The sequence below is a fragment of the Argopecten irradians genome, chromosome 1, assembly GCF_041381155.1.
Source record: "Argopecten irradians isolate NY chromosome 1, Ai_NY, whole genome shotgun sequence".
NCBI classification, from domain to species: domain Eukaryota; kingdom Metazoa; phylum Mollusca; class Bivalvia; order Pectinida; family Pectinidae; genus Argopecten; species Argopecten irradians.
The window spans coordinates 62109197-62124660 of NC_091134.1; the positions used below are offsets into that span (position 1 = coordinate 62109197).

General features: G+C 37.5%; 1 long non-coding RNA gene across 3 annotated transcripts in view; it reads right to left on the reverse strand.

Moving 5' to 3' along the window:
* Nucleotides 1–460: 460 nt before the first annotated feature.
* The window catches only part of LOC138336853 (uncharacterized), an 81372-nt gene continuing 66368 nt past the window's right edge, over nucleotides 461–15464 (reverse strand). For 2 of the 3 annotated variants that reach the window (XR_011210477.1, XR_011210478.1), the window contains 3 exons: nucleotides 3557–3998; nucleotides 1521–1623; nucleotides 461–971 (listed from right to left, as the gene is read on the reverse strand). This is a non-coding gene — a long non-coding RNA (uncharacterized lncRNA). Of the gene's footprint in view, nucleotides 972–1520; nucleotides 1624–3556; nucleotides 3999–6630; nucleotides 6713–7142; nucleotides 7246–15464 lie in introns of all 3 variants that reach the window. The other variant, XR_011210479.1, reaches the window with a different exon arrangement.

Sequence of the window (15464 nt, forward strand, 5' to 3'; positions counted from 1 at the left end):
GTTGAATACGTTTTTAAGTCGGGCGTTAAATATACTTTACGAAAAGGATACATTCCGCACCACTAGGGATTTCACTCTTTTCCCATCAAAGAACTTTTCTATTTTTTTGACAAATCAAAAAGTTAAAAGGTCTGCGAGGTCGGTATAGGGCGGAAACCCGCGACTGTTGGAGCGATCCTCAAGTAGGACCCGTTAATTAGGAGTCATTAGTGACGTCAGCATTAAGGACATGTCAGTTCGTCAGGTACACGTGCATACATGTACAAGCTTGCGCGTGAGGTTTTATACTTAGGTGCCACCATCCCCATTCGTCGACAATATAGATCACTTTCCGGAATACTTGTTGACGCCTACAAATGTCCCGTAATTAAAACCCAGCTACATCTTAACTACTTAATGGACGGTTAAATTGGCCAATACATGTTTCATTCTTTATTGTTATAAGATAATATGTCGAATTCACATGATAACATTCACAGTAAGTGCTTATAGAAAACATAAATTCAAATTACGACCAATGTACTGGAGCGTTCTTTTTTATTTATTAATTTACATTTTAGACAAGAGGCCCGTGAGCCTTAACGGTCACCTGAATTCGGAAAAGAATGAAACAAAAACATATTTATAACACTATATAAATGACCATCAAGCTCTTGAAATCAGTCAATGATTATATCAATTTGACCTTTTAATCTTTGAAGAGTATTTGATTCGATTACATCTGTTCAATTTTCTTGAGCAAAAACTGAGCAAATAATACTCATGTGTGTTTCCTATATAAACTTAAGTAAAGACCACTCCCGAGAGGAAATCTGAGACCCCAGGGCCACAAATAGTGTAGAGGGCCTTGAGACATTTAAATATATGAGAGTATTTGGTTCCATCATATCTTTGAATTCAGAAGATTTTTTAAAATTTTAGCCATTTTTTTACCCCATTTGGCCCCGCTCCTCTGGCGTCTGGGAATCTGCCTGAAACATATATGGATGTGATGGTAAAATACTACCTATCTCAGGCTAATAATTCTTTCCAAGTTTGGCTCATTTCTTGTGGAAATTGAACAAAGGTATTATCCCTATATAAACTATAGTAAATTTGACCCCCTCCCCAGGGGAAAATCTGAGACCCCAGGGCCTTAAAATTCACAATTTTTGTAGAGGACCTAGGGACCTTTTCATTCTATGAAGAGTATTTGATTCTACCACATCTGCGAGTGGAGAAGATTTTTGAAATTTTAGTCAATTTTACCCCTTTTAGTCACCCCACAGCCCCCTGGGGGATGGGGGCCATATAATTCATAATTTTGATTGGCCTTATGCCTTAGAAGATTTGTGCAAAATTTCATTGAATTTGGTTCAGCAGTTTTGGAGAAGAAGTCGAAAATGTAAATTATTTACGAACATACGAATTTCAATTTCCCTGGTTTGGTTTTCAGACTTGTTTATGAGTCTTTGTTACAACTGAAACCAACATAGGACATTATGTACCGCGTACTGAAATGGAATTATCATTATAATTACCCCTGTCATCACTGAACGTATCTCTACCATCGGAGTTCCTCGGGTGTGACGGGATCAGCGTTCGAATCTCTGCCATCGGACGTCCTCGGGTGTGACGGGATAGCTACCATAGATATTATCAAAATTTGTATTCATTGGCTTTTTTATACAATATTAGAGCGTTCTTTGTTCGGTAAAACAGGTGTCTATAAAATGTACAGTCTATATTAATACTAGCTTGGTCAATGACCTACAACACAAAAGGTAGCCATTTATGTATTTCCCTAAGTTAAGTCGCGTTGCACGTAAAACACCAACGTGTTGTCCTTTCTCTCATGGGAAGAGAATGCATAGCAAGTTGTTATGCCTCTATCTGTTATGTCATGAGAGGAGAATGCATGGCTAATAGTTGTGACACTCTTTGTTAAGTCATGAGAAGAAAAATGCATCGCTAGTTGTTGTGACACTCTCTGTTATGTCATGAGAGGAGAATACATGGATAATTGTTGTGACACTCTTTGTTGTGTCATGAAAAGAGAATGCATGGCTAGTTGTTGTGACATTTTCTGTTATGTCATAAGAAGAGAATGCATGGCTAGTTGTTGTGACATGCTGTTACGTCATGAAATGAGAATGCATGGCTAGTTGTGACATTCCCTGTTATGTTATGAGAAGAAAATACATGCCTAGTTGATGTGACACTCACTGTTGAATGACAGGAGAATGCATAGCTAGTTGTTGTGGAACTCTTTGTTATGTCATGAGAGGAGAATGCATGGTAGTTGTTGTGACATTATCCATGGTAGTTGTCATGAGTAAGAGATCATGTAGTTGTTGTGACACTCTCTGTTATGTCATGAGAGGAGAATACATGGATAATTGTTGTGACACTCTCTGTTATGTCATGAGAGGAGAATCAGTAGGTACATCGATGTCTGATACAGGTATGTTGTGACACTCTCTGTTATGTCATGAGACATAATGCATGGCTAGTTGTTGTGACACTCTCTGTTATGTCATGAGAGGAGAATACATGGATAATTGTTGTGACTTGCTGTTATGTCATGAGATGAGAATGCATGGCTAGTTGTTGTGACACTCTCTGTTATGTCATGAGAGGAGAATACATGGATAATTGTTGTGACACTCTCTGTTATGTCATGAGAGGAGAATACATGGCTAGAACAAAACAAGACCATGTCCATCGATATCAGCCTAGCTTATCTTAGAACTTCCTAGCTAAATACACGATCAATATCTATCGATATCAGCCTTGCTTATCCGAGGATTTCCTAGCTTAACACACGATCAATATCTATCGATATCAGCCTTGCTTATCCGAGGATTTCCTAGCTTAACACACGATCAATATCTATCGATATCAGCCTAGCTTATCCGAGGATTTCCTAGCTTAACACACGATCAATATCTATCGATATCATTCTTGTTTATCAGAGGACTTCCTAGCTTAACACACGATCAATATCTATCGATATCAGCCTAGCTTATCCGAGGATTTCCTAGCTTAACACACGATCAATATCTATCGATATCATTCTTGTTTATCCGATCCTAGCTTATCCGAGGACTTCCTAGCTAAGCACACGACCTATATCTATCGATATAAGCCTAGCTTATCCGAGGATTTCCTAGCTAAACCTAAGACAAATATCTATCGATATCAGCCTGTTTCTACGTCAACAGTCACACACAGAAAAATGAATGACCTTTGTAGTTCGCTAGCATTTTTCTCAATACTAGCAGTACTAGCAGCTAATAGTTCTACTACATATTATTTGGAAATCCATAATGTTTCGATCTATTGACATCCTTTATGCAATTTGAAGTGATAACGGATTTTTCCACAACGTGTGATATTCTGAAGTAAGTAAAGCATATTTATGCACTAAAAGTACTCTGACACAGTTAAGGTTCCCTCATTAACTTGATGACTTGCAATCACATATTATGTACTTCATTAATATTTTACTATCTAATTAGCGCCACTTACCTGTGGGCGTATTACCGTGGTGTTGGCTACCTAGCTATATACGTACCAAGCTAAATATTATCATACATCCTTGTCTGGTAACTGGTCCAGTACCTTTTATCCATTTCAAAGAGACATACAAAGAGTAAGCGTCACATCTGCTCGGGTTAGTGAGCGCCCCATCTGCTCGGGGTAGTGAGTGAGCGCCCCATCTGCTCGGGATAGTGAGTGAGCGTCCCATCTGCTCGGGGTAGTGAGCGCCCCTTCTGCTCAGGGTAGTGAGCGCCCCATCTGTTCGGGGTAGTGAGCGCCCCATCTGCTCGGGGTAGTGAGCGCCCCATCTGCTCGGGGTAGTGAGCGTCCCGTCTGCTCGGGGTAGTGAGCGCCCAATCTGCTCGGGGTAGTGAGCGCACCATCTGCTCGGGGTAGTGAGCGCCCTATTCCACAGCGATGTATACCAATACATTCTTCAATGATAGCAAACTAGTCACAAGGTCATATACAAGCGTCTGTAATAAAGAGATGTAAATAAATAAATAAAAGTTTGGACACAACTTGATGGACGAGACACAGATACAATTGATAATTCCATGACAGTAGCATGAACATTTGACTGTCTCTCCAACCACTGTTTTTTAATTCGAGATTTGTAATGGTTGTTAGGGAACTCGAATGATACGACAATAGGTTTCAGTATTAAACAATGCTGTCTTTGTAATATATCAACTCTTTAAGGTGATTGAAATATCTTTGAAGCCGTGATCTGACATTTTGGCGTTGACGTACTGAAATGTCAACACAGAAGAATGGCAAACAGTTATTCACGCAGATCTTGTTATTGCCCGAAAGCGTTGGTTTTTATTCTGTATTTTCGGTATTTGTCTCCTTCGATTCGACCATCAGTGCGTTTGCGACTTGGTATCACTGTCGTAACCTTGAAGGATGAAACGTGTGTATGATGCAGTCCAATTGTCAGGACGCTTATTATCTCGTGTGTAATTTGCACAAATAATTGAACGCCTAACGTTAATTAGTTTAAAGCATTTAAACCAGGTTTCCTTATCATCCATCTTCATTATTTTGATAATTGTGTTTGTGATGGATATGTTCTAGAAAGCCGGCCTTTAAACGAAATAAACAAAAACCCTATTATATTAAGTATATGCTAAATATGCATTAAGTGTTTGATAGGTGTCCAGTATATGTATTTATATTGAACTGTTCCATAGTCCGTTCGGCAGTGTGGGAAGACAGAACCCATCGTCTGATTTAGGGCCGTCACCGAGATATTTAATTGCTATCTACCAGTCGTGACAGGTAAGTATATGTCTACACCCTCTAACATTTACAAACTAATTACGATCACTTTTTACCTGTCGGATTGACAGGAAAAGACAAAGGTATGTATTTTGATGTGTATGAGTATATGTAGCTAGGCCGTATGATTGTCGCTGTAATGTGACAAGCTTATAGTAAAACAGCCGTAGGCAGACTGGTACGGAAACGGATCCGCACCAAATACACAAACACAGGATAGGATATGATGGGGGTTTGGATAGAAGGATCCACTTTCGATAAAACTGTAGACGCTCTACTTTTAACTGTCGAATTACTTAATAAGTTGTTTGACATCCGAATAAAGATGACTTGTTGCTGTCAACCAAGTCCCGTGCAAATCGTCAGGGAGCTATGTGGCATTATTCATAGACCGATTAGCCATAGTTCTACAAAGGGAGTTGTGCGGCACTATTCATGGATTGATTAGCCATGCTTTCTACAAAGGGAGTTGTGCGGCACTATTCATGGATTGATTAGCCATACTTTCTACAAAGGGAGCTGTGCGGCACTATTCATGTATTGATTAGCCATACTTTCTACAAAGGGAGATGCGCGGCACTATTCATAGATTGATTAGCCATACTTTCTACAAAGGGAGTTGTGCGGCACTATTCATGGATTGATTAGCCATACTTTCTACAAAGGGAGCTGTGCGGCACTATTCGTGGATTGATAAGCCATACTTTATACAAAGGGAGCTGTGCAGCACTGTTCATGGATTGATTAGCCATACCTTCTACAAAGGGAGCTGTGCGGCACTATTCATGAATTGATTAGCCATACTTTCTACAAAGGGAGCTGTGCGGCACTGTTCATGGATTGATTTGCCATACTTTCTACAAAGGGAGCTGTGCGGCACTGTTCATGGATTGATTAGCCATACCTTCTACAAAGGTGGATATATGCTAATTAAAATATTGACATAAATGGGCTAGTTAATCTCACTCGAGGGAATGATATAATATGACTGACTTGCAGTTCTTGTTCTAAGATCACACAATGTGTCCCGATCCTGAACTTGAAGAGACATTTGATGTCACTTCTTACCACATGTCTTTAGATACAGCAGGATCTTGAATGTTTGTTTGATTAATTAACACTGTTTTAACAGCCAGTGGCATGTAAGACAACCTTCCATGTATGCGATGTGTAGTGTGAATGTAGTGTGAGGTGCGTGTTTTTGGAGACTTCGGTATCTTCGTGTCGTGTCTTCTTGTATAGTGGAAATGTTGCCCTTTTTATAGTGCTATACCACTGAAGCAAGACGCAGAAGACACCAAGCAACACACCCAACCCAGGTGAGCTCGCAACTGAATGCCAGAAGTGAGGCAGTGACAAGGGAGACGTCAGGAAGAATTAAGTTAGTTAGGAAGAGACAAGATAAGCTCCTAAATTTAGTCGCCTTTTACGATCATGCAATAGGGGCAGCAGGTACAATTCTAACGCCCTACCTGCAAGGTCAGAGATACAACATGATAAAACTTACCTGTTCAAATACGAGATTACTATATTCATGCTGTGTGATTTCTTAACTGATATAGCACTATAAAAGGGGCAACAGTTCCACTATACAAGAAGATACAACATGAATATACCGCAGTCTCCCAAAACGCGCACCTCGCACAACATACACGCAGCACAGCACATACATGGGAGACCGTCCTTACATGACCATAGCTGTTAATAGGACGTTTATTAATCAAACAAACAAACAAACAAATTGTTATCGCGATTGACAAATCAAATAAAATCTTCGGTTTTGACATTTTTCCGGGCAATCATGCCAATTAAATCATGATTTACCCCTGACTCTGTATTCTGTTCCGATTGTCTCTCCATATCATCCACCAAAGGTCCCGGTAATGATAAGTGCGTTATGATATACCTAAACAAAGATCAGGTTATATGTCAGTGTCTATATAGAGTATTCGTTAACGTAGGCAAGAACATGCTCAAATTATTAGATTGGTAGATACGCAGAAAATGTAAGAAATCAAAAATAACAAAAAGTAATAAAATTAAAGGAGAACAGGAAACATAATTCCATAATAATAAAAGAAGTTGATTCAATGAAGTTCAATATCAGGATTATACAAGTTTCATGTTGAATTCAATGTGTTTCAACCTTATGAGAACAATGTGCTTTGTGTTACAGTCATTACGACTATAAAATACAATAAAACCTGCAACACCAGATTTGGTGATTTGTTGCCAAATTTAAGCTCCATCCAAGTGAAATAATCGCATAAAGATGAACGTGAGTTATGATGTTACAAATAGAATCACTTCAAAATATGTATGTAAAATATATTTACATTGTTTGCATTTGCATTTGACACCGTCCCCCATCACCGTCTGATGAAAAAACTGGAAGCGTATGGAATCAATATAGAAACCCTCACATGGTTGGAAGACTTCCTAGTAAACAGACAAAAACGTGTTATTATCAACGGCGAAACATCCAAGTGGGGCAGAGTGACATCGGGAATACCTCAGGGTTCGGTTTTGGGGCCGCTGCTGTTTGTCATCTATATAAATGATCTGCCTGAGATGATTAAGTCAACTGTTTACTTATTTGCGGACGACACAAAACTATTCAGATAATTAACTCACAAGAAAGCAAAAAGTCAATACAAGAAGATTTGCTGCAACTCACACATTGGAGTGAGACTTGGCTACTCAAATTCAACGAGGACAAGTGCAAGTCATTACACGTCGGGAAACACACTGGAGGGAACACTGGATATGTGCTTAATAATACAACATTAGAAGAAGTGGAAGAAGAAAAGGACCTTGGGGTCATATTTGATAAAGAGCTTACATTTGACAAACACATAAGCGAAAAAGTACAAAAAGCAACTTCAATTTTCGGTATGATCAGAAGAACATTTAAGTTCCTAGATTCTAAACTATTTATTCCACTTTAGAAATCTTTGGTAAGAACCCATCTGGAATATGCAAGTGTTGTCTGGAGACCATATAAAATGAAACACATTGAACAGTTGGAAGGAGTACAAAGAAAGGCGACTAAACAACTACCGGGAATGGATAACCTATCTTATCCTGAGAGGCTTAAGAAGTTAAAACTCCCAACCCTGAGTTACAGACGTGTAAGAGGTGACATGATAGAAACGTACAAGGCAGTTACAGGGAGATACGACAAAGGAGCAACCCAGTTCATAAGGATGTGGTCCGACACATCAGAGAGATCTAGCACTAGGACAAACTCGCTGAAAATATTCCCCCAGCATACTAAAACATCGATCAGGAAGAACTCATTCTCCGTTAGGATTGCTTCAATATGGAATAACCTACCAGACCATGTCGTTACATCTAAGACATTGGACACCTTCAAAAACAGATTGGACAATCACTGGAACGAACAGGAGATCAAATACAATAACTATAAAGAGAATATCAGCTAGGAAGTGACTATAATCATAATTATGTAACTAAATAATATTATGAGTCCAGCAAAGAGGATCTATAAGGAGCCTGTGCTGGAAAACATCATTAAGAATCATTAAGAATTGTAGATATGTAGACCAATTTGTATAAACACACGATACGCCTAAGGAAAGACTTTATATATGCGCTTGTCATTCGATCCTTTTGATTATATCGGTCAATTCAATTTGTTGTAATGAGAAAATTAGAAAAGAATTAGAAAGGAAATGTGTTTTATTAATCAGATATCAAATAATGTTTTTGATTGGAACCTGTCATATTCATCGTCGTAGCTGAAAAAGTATCACAAGATGTAATTCGTTTCATAATCAGTTTTTATTTGTATGCATTATGGAATACACCAAAGTCTATAAAAATGGTAGTTTCTGCTCCTGTTTAGCGCTCAGCAAACAGGGAGTGGGACGACTGGTTCGCCCGTTGTCAGTATAATGTGACCGGGTGGGGTGTGTTGCTTAGTGTCTTCGGCGGCATGCTTCAGTGATATAGCACTATAAAAAGGGCAACAGTTCCACTATACAAGAAGACACAACATGAATATACCGCAGTCTCCCAAAACACTCACCTCGCACAACATACACGCAACACACCGCATACATGGGAGGCCGTCCATACATGACCATAGCTGTTAATAGGACGTTAATTAATCAAACAAACAAACAAAACAAAAAGAGCTCGTTTGGATTGCTTTGGTTTCAATAACAAGGTTTAACGTTTATTGACTTCAGGAATACAATTATCCACTCGGCTTTAGCACCAATACCGTTACAGAAAATAGTTCCGTCCGGTATTTTACAAAATTGAATCGTACATGTGGTTTAAATAAAATTAATGTTTACTTGTTGTATTATAAAGACTAAAAAGGCTAAAAACGTATACAGCCACAGTTAATCGGCGCACGTCCGCTTAAAAACGTGTACGGTACAGCTAGATGAAAACTGTTTTTTTATATTCAACATGAGGTATTTTGTTAAAAATATTTGATACACATTTTCCAGTCTGAAAATTCACTGCAATATTCATTATAATAAAACCATGGCACATTAAGGTAAACCACGGTTCGTATACACCCTGAATAACATCACAAAGTTTATTGGATGTTAAGGTAGTCAAAGGCGCGCCAGAGATTTAAACATTGTATACATATAAAAGTAATAACTATTTTATATACAATTCGCGGTATGTGTGTGGCATTCTATGTCATATTCCTAGTTTGAACGCTACACTATAACTTGCTGTATACGTCTCCCTATTTATGCGAGGCTATATAAACCACACAACACAGGCCAACTTTAACATCTACCCAATCAACCGGCAACACAATCAGTTTTACGATTTTCTCCATAAAACTAATAATATTAATAGGTACACTGCATCTAACTGGAAATGTATCGCTTGCTTGGTTTCAGGCGTTATAGGGACCATAAACGATAGTGTAAATAGGATTTCCCATACAATCAGACACCCGTACACTAAGATAAGGAGGGCTTCGATAATCATACGTAATTAGCTGACATACGGGGTAGATATTTGGCTCTGTATCTTTACGACAACTACTGAGGGAACACAGATACAGACGTACGTAAGAACTAAATCAGTGAATGGGTCTCTATCGGTCTCCAAATTAACGTTTTGGAACACTGCTCTCTATAGTAAAACTGGAAGATTAATCCCCATATTAATGCACCAAAAAGAAGGTTGTCATAGTTACGTATGACAACATGAGAATTTTAATCGCCATGGTTACATTGAGGAGCGTCGGTCTCGATGGTAACAAAAGAGAGCCAAAAAGTGTTTTACAGTGAATGAGAGGAACTGTCGTATCAATGCTGGATTAGTTCGCTTATCAATAAATACCCGGTATAATAATCAAACATAATGAAGCATCAATATCAATATTTCCTGATATTTATTAGAGTTTATCAATGGCTTCGGATGATTGAGCAATAAATCAATTCATGTCGTCTCAGTTTCTGTAATATACAATATGAGTTGTCGCGTTTGATTTTTTCATATAGCACAACAAGGACACCGCAGTGTTTATATTTTGTATAATTTCATGGTATTAAAAATGAAAAACGTAAGTGGACAAAAACAGACAAATAACAGGTCACTCTGTTCCTGAAATATTTGTTCATCTCCATAATAACAGATCAGTCTGTTTCTGAAACATTTGTTCAATAATCAAGACCAATGTCCTTCTTTTCATGGAAAAATTAGAATTAAAGAAGTGAAAAGATGGTGAAAAAGTGAAAAGGTAAACTTCAAAACAGTTATATTTTCAATCATCCAATGTTGTCAGAAAGTACTTTCTACATGTAGAACAAACGTCTGACTACTTATGTTGCACCATATCAAAGTGACAAATCAAGATCGACCACTTTGTTCCATCACCATATCGGTAATCCTTTCTTTCTTATCTACGACTTTTAATGGCCTTTTTGATATTTGTTTTACTTTGACGCAACCACATAGGACAAATCCCACAGAAAATACACATTTACATTGTATTTCACCAATGCAAACTTGAGACTGCTATTAGACATGCTGTATTATTTGTCCTCTACCCTACGTAACGTTTCGGTGGTGTATTACCCTAGTAAGAGAGTCTCTAAAACCAGGTGATATAAAGACTAATAATCTGAACACTTTAGTAAAATTTAGATTATACTAGACATAGCAGAATCGTACTTAACGTTTCGTGTTAATTCAGAAAGGGAGGGAATCTACCTTTATACGTTTAGTTGTCAATAAACACTAATTTACTACCTGTGCGTCACCTTACAGGTAAATCATATTATGTCCAAAAGGAGATTCGACTTATCTCTTCCCAAGTACATATCTTGAGATCCCTTCTGAACAGTTTATCGCTGTGTACGACATCGTAAATATATATTTGATGTCCGCAATGTTTCAATCAGAACCTCGCTCAAAAGCCGGGTGTTTGCCCAGCACTCGTTCGTGGCCATTTCAGGTCTCGGCAACGAGGCCACGAGGAGGCAGGGTTGGTCCTTGAGGGGCCCCTAGGCTTTGATGTTCTCGAGGACATTGACTAGTGTATCTTTATGGGCTCCTCGATCCCAGGTTAATGGCTGGTGTCCGCTTGTGTAAAACTTACCATGGTACGAGTGTGTACAAGGTGTGATGTACCTAGGAGATTGCAATATTTCACACACTGATACAGTGTACTGAATGACATGTTTATCAAAATGGCTATTGGTAATATGAGGAACATCGGAAAATCCTTATTTTCCTAAAATGCTTAAATAATTGTAATTATTAGATATTGCGAAAAATCCAGAGCTTATGAAATATTCAAAAATACCTTGACAGCATTATTGACAAAAATGGCTCCGATCAAAAAAGCACCATATGACACAAACGGCCATTAAAAGAGTCTCTCAGAATTAGGCATCGCCACTTTTCTATTTCATGGTAGTGGCGTGCTTTTGGGTTAAGAGTATGTAATTTTGTTTGGCAGTTTACACAAGCTTGTAGTTTGTAAACGAGCGTCCAAAAATAATACATACTTGTATACCATTGTGTTTAGACAACTTCCAAATTTCAAAAAGGTACACATTCAATGAACTCAAATATTGTACCCATGTGCGAGACCATCGTAAAAGGGATGGGTGTGGCTACGAAGTCCCAAGACAAGTCAAACACAAGTGCACATAGAACAGGTATTTCTTCTGTAATAGATTCTAATGGAACATTGCTATCTGAATTATTTGATGACAAAATTGCAAGTCCCGAGTCCCAGGTTAACATAAATTAATGGCGTCGATTTACGCGCATCTATATTTAGTAAGAATTCTCTCGATAGAAATGATAATGGGCATATGCACTTTTAAACAGAAAACATTATTGTAGAAATTCTTGGCTTCTCTTGATATTGGTCGTATAATTGGACAACACTCAATGAGAATGCTACAAAGCAAGCACGCGCTCATGAGACCAGACCCATGAAATGACGTGAACCGTGGGCGCATGCAGAGGCTAAAAAGTGTCCGCAAGTACTCCAGGGCATTAGAGTAAACGAGATTTTAATCTGTAGCTTACTGTTCTCGTGCCTTTGCACTTTCATATCTAAAATACACAAACACTTTGATGTATAAACGATTCTAACATGTTTTGAGATGAAATTGACTCGTCTTTGAAGAGCTCCATTGACACTTGACCAGTAGGAAATACCGTATTATTGTACTTAGCCTAACAGCGGTACATGCGCGTTGAACCTACTTAACCCCATTTGACCTCCCCCTGACTCAAGTGGAAATAGAGTTCGAAAAAGAGGGGAACACTGCATTACGAGTCATACCTCAAAGTTTATGAGATATCTCGCGTGTAGGAAAAGGCTTGATATTGCAAAGATTTCACCTTTATCTCAGTATCTTAATGACGCCGAGTTATATGAAAGTTTTGTTAATGAGCCCAGTCTCAGCATCCACATTTTATAATTGTCTCACAACAGTGATATCTACTGGGCTATCTGACATTTAATCTCTCTCCTGAGCAATGTGAACTCTTACCTTTGACCTCATCCATTGCCCTTGGCCTGTTAGAAACTTTCTACCTCTAATACATGTTAATGTCTAACTTTCAATATGATTGTTATACAGTTAAATAATTGCCCGCGATTTTACTGGTGGGATCTACAGAAACTACTTCACCCTAATGAAGAACCACAATGGTAGCTTACTTAACACCAGGCCGCCCGTAAATTTTCATAAAATCAATAGTAAACAACAGCACAGCTTCACATATATAGCCATACGAAATGATACACAAAGGTTCAAAATAGCCATTGATCACGATAGATTGGATGTAATAGATGATACCAGACAACAGCGATAACACATATGTAGATAAAGGTGCTCCAATTAAAGGCAACATCAAGACGTGGTATCTTCATTATTACCATAAAACATGGTGTATATGTTTATATGAAAACAAGGAATAATATTCTCATTTAAAAAACGAATGATAACCTCATTTAAACAAGAAATAATATCCTCATTTAAATCAAAGACTGATATCCTCATTTAAAACCAGGAATAATATCCTCATTTAAATCAAGGACTGATATCCTCATTTAAATCAAGGACTGATATCCTCATTAAAAGCAAGGAATGCTATCCTCATTTAAATAAAGGACTGATATCCTCATTTAAATCAAGGACTGTTATCCTCATTTCAATCAAGGACTGATATCCTCATTTAAAACAAGGACTGATATCCTCATTTAATTAAGGAATGATATCCTCATTTAAATCAAGGAGTGATATCCTCATTTCACACAAGAAATTACATCCTCATTATAACAGGGATTTTTTTTTCATAACAGAACGTGGAACTTTATTCCCATTATACAAAGAGTGGTATCATCATTTTATGCCGAAAACAATTATCATCATTATCTAACCTGGGTACAAGAAGTGGTAGTCTTATTAACCCCGATAATAAGGCGCGGTACCTTGTTTTCTAAATAGCAAGAGGCGGTACCTTATTTTACCGATAACAAGGAGCGGTACCTTATTTTACCGATAACAAGGAGCGGTACCTTATTTTACCGATAACAAGGAGCGGAACCTTTTTTATTTACAAATAACTAGGAGCGGTACCTTAATTTACAGATAACAAGGAGCGGTACCTTATTTTATCGATATCATGGAGCGATACATTATTTTGATGGTACCTCCCATGATATACTTTATAAAGAACTAGCTTGGGAATCTCTTTCTGATCGGCGTCAAAAACACAAACTTATTCTTATGTTTAAGATACTCCGTGGATTTGCTCCACAGCATTTGATTGAAATTGTACAACCATTTTTATATCAGCCTGAAAATGAGAGATATCCACTAAGGATGACAAGATATTTTAATATTCCTATGTGCAGAACTGCAAGTTACTATACTAGTTTTTTTTCCAAGTACCTTTAGAGAATTTAATTCTTTCGCTTTAAACTTTGACTTATCGAACGTTACTACTGTTGCACAATTTAAAACACTCCTTTTTAACATTAATAAAATGGAACCTGATATAACAAATACCTTTATAAACAAAGGTTCTCGAATTATAAGTATTACTCTGTGCCAGCTCAGAAATTCCTCTAGCAATCTAAATTCTGACCTATTTCGCGATTATTTGAGAGATTCTCCAATTTGTTCTTGTGGCCTTGGTAATGAAACAGCCGAACACTATCTTTTCATATGTCCTTTATTTAATGAACAAAGATCATCACTCAGAACCAAAATACATAACTCTATGTGCAGAACTGCAAGTTACTATACTAGTTTTTTTCCAAGTACCTTTAGAGAATTTAATTCTTTCGCTTTAAACTTTGACTTATCGAACGTTACTACTGTTGCACAATTTAAAACACTCCTTTTTAACATTAATAAAATGGAACCTGATATAACAAATACCTTTATAAACAAAGGTTCTCGAATTATAAGTATTACTCTGTGCCAGCTCAGAAATTCCTCTAGCAATCTAAATTCTGACCTATTTCGCGATTATTTGAGAGATTCTCCAATTTGTTCTTGTGGCCTTGGTAATGAAACAGCCGAACACTATCTTTTCATATGTCCTTTATTTAATGAACAAATATCATCACTCAGAACCAAAATACATAACTCTAATATCCCCCACTCGCATTTTAACGCAAAAACTCTACTGCATGGCTGTGACAATTGTGATGAAGAAAAAAATACATATTTATTGCAATGCATATCAGAATATATATCTGAAACTAAAAGATTTTTTTAGATTTTTCTACTATGATAGGTTGGGGAGATACACTAATAATAATATTCATTCATAATGTAATGTTAAATGTTAAAATATTTTGTTGATAATTGTACTATACCGGATTTGTTTGGAGATGGCTAATATAGGCTTTGCCTGTTGCCAAATCCATTTGCATATTATTTGCAATAAAATTTGTTGAAATTGAAATGAAAAATACATTATTTTATCGACAGCAAGGAGTGGTACCTTAATTTATTGATTACAAGAAGTGGTACCTTATTGTATTGATTAGGCCCTGCAGGTAGGGCGTTAGAATTGTACCTGCTGTCCCTATTGCATGATCGTAAAAGGCGACTAAATTAAGGATCTGATCTTTTCTCTTCTTCCTAACTGACTTTATCTTTCCTAATGCCTCC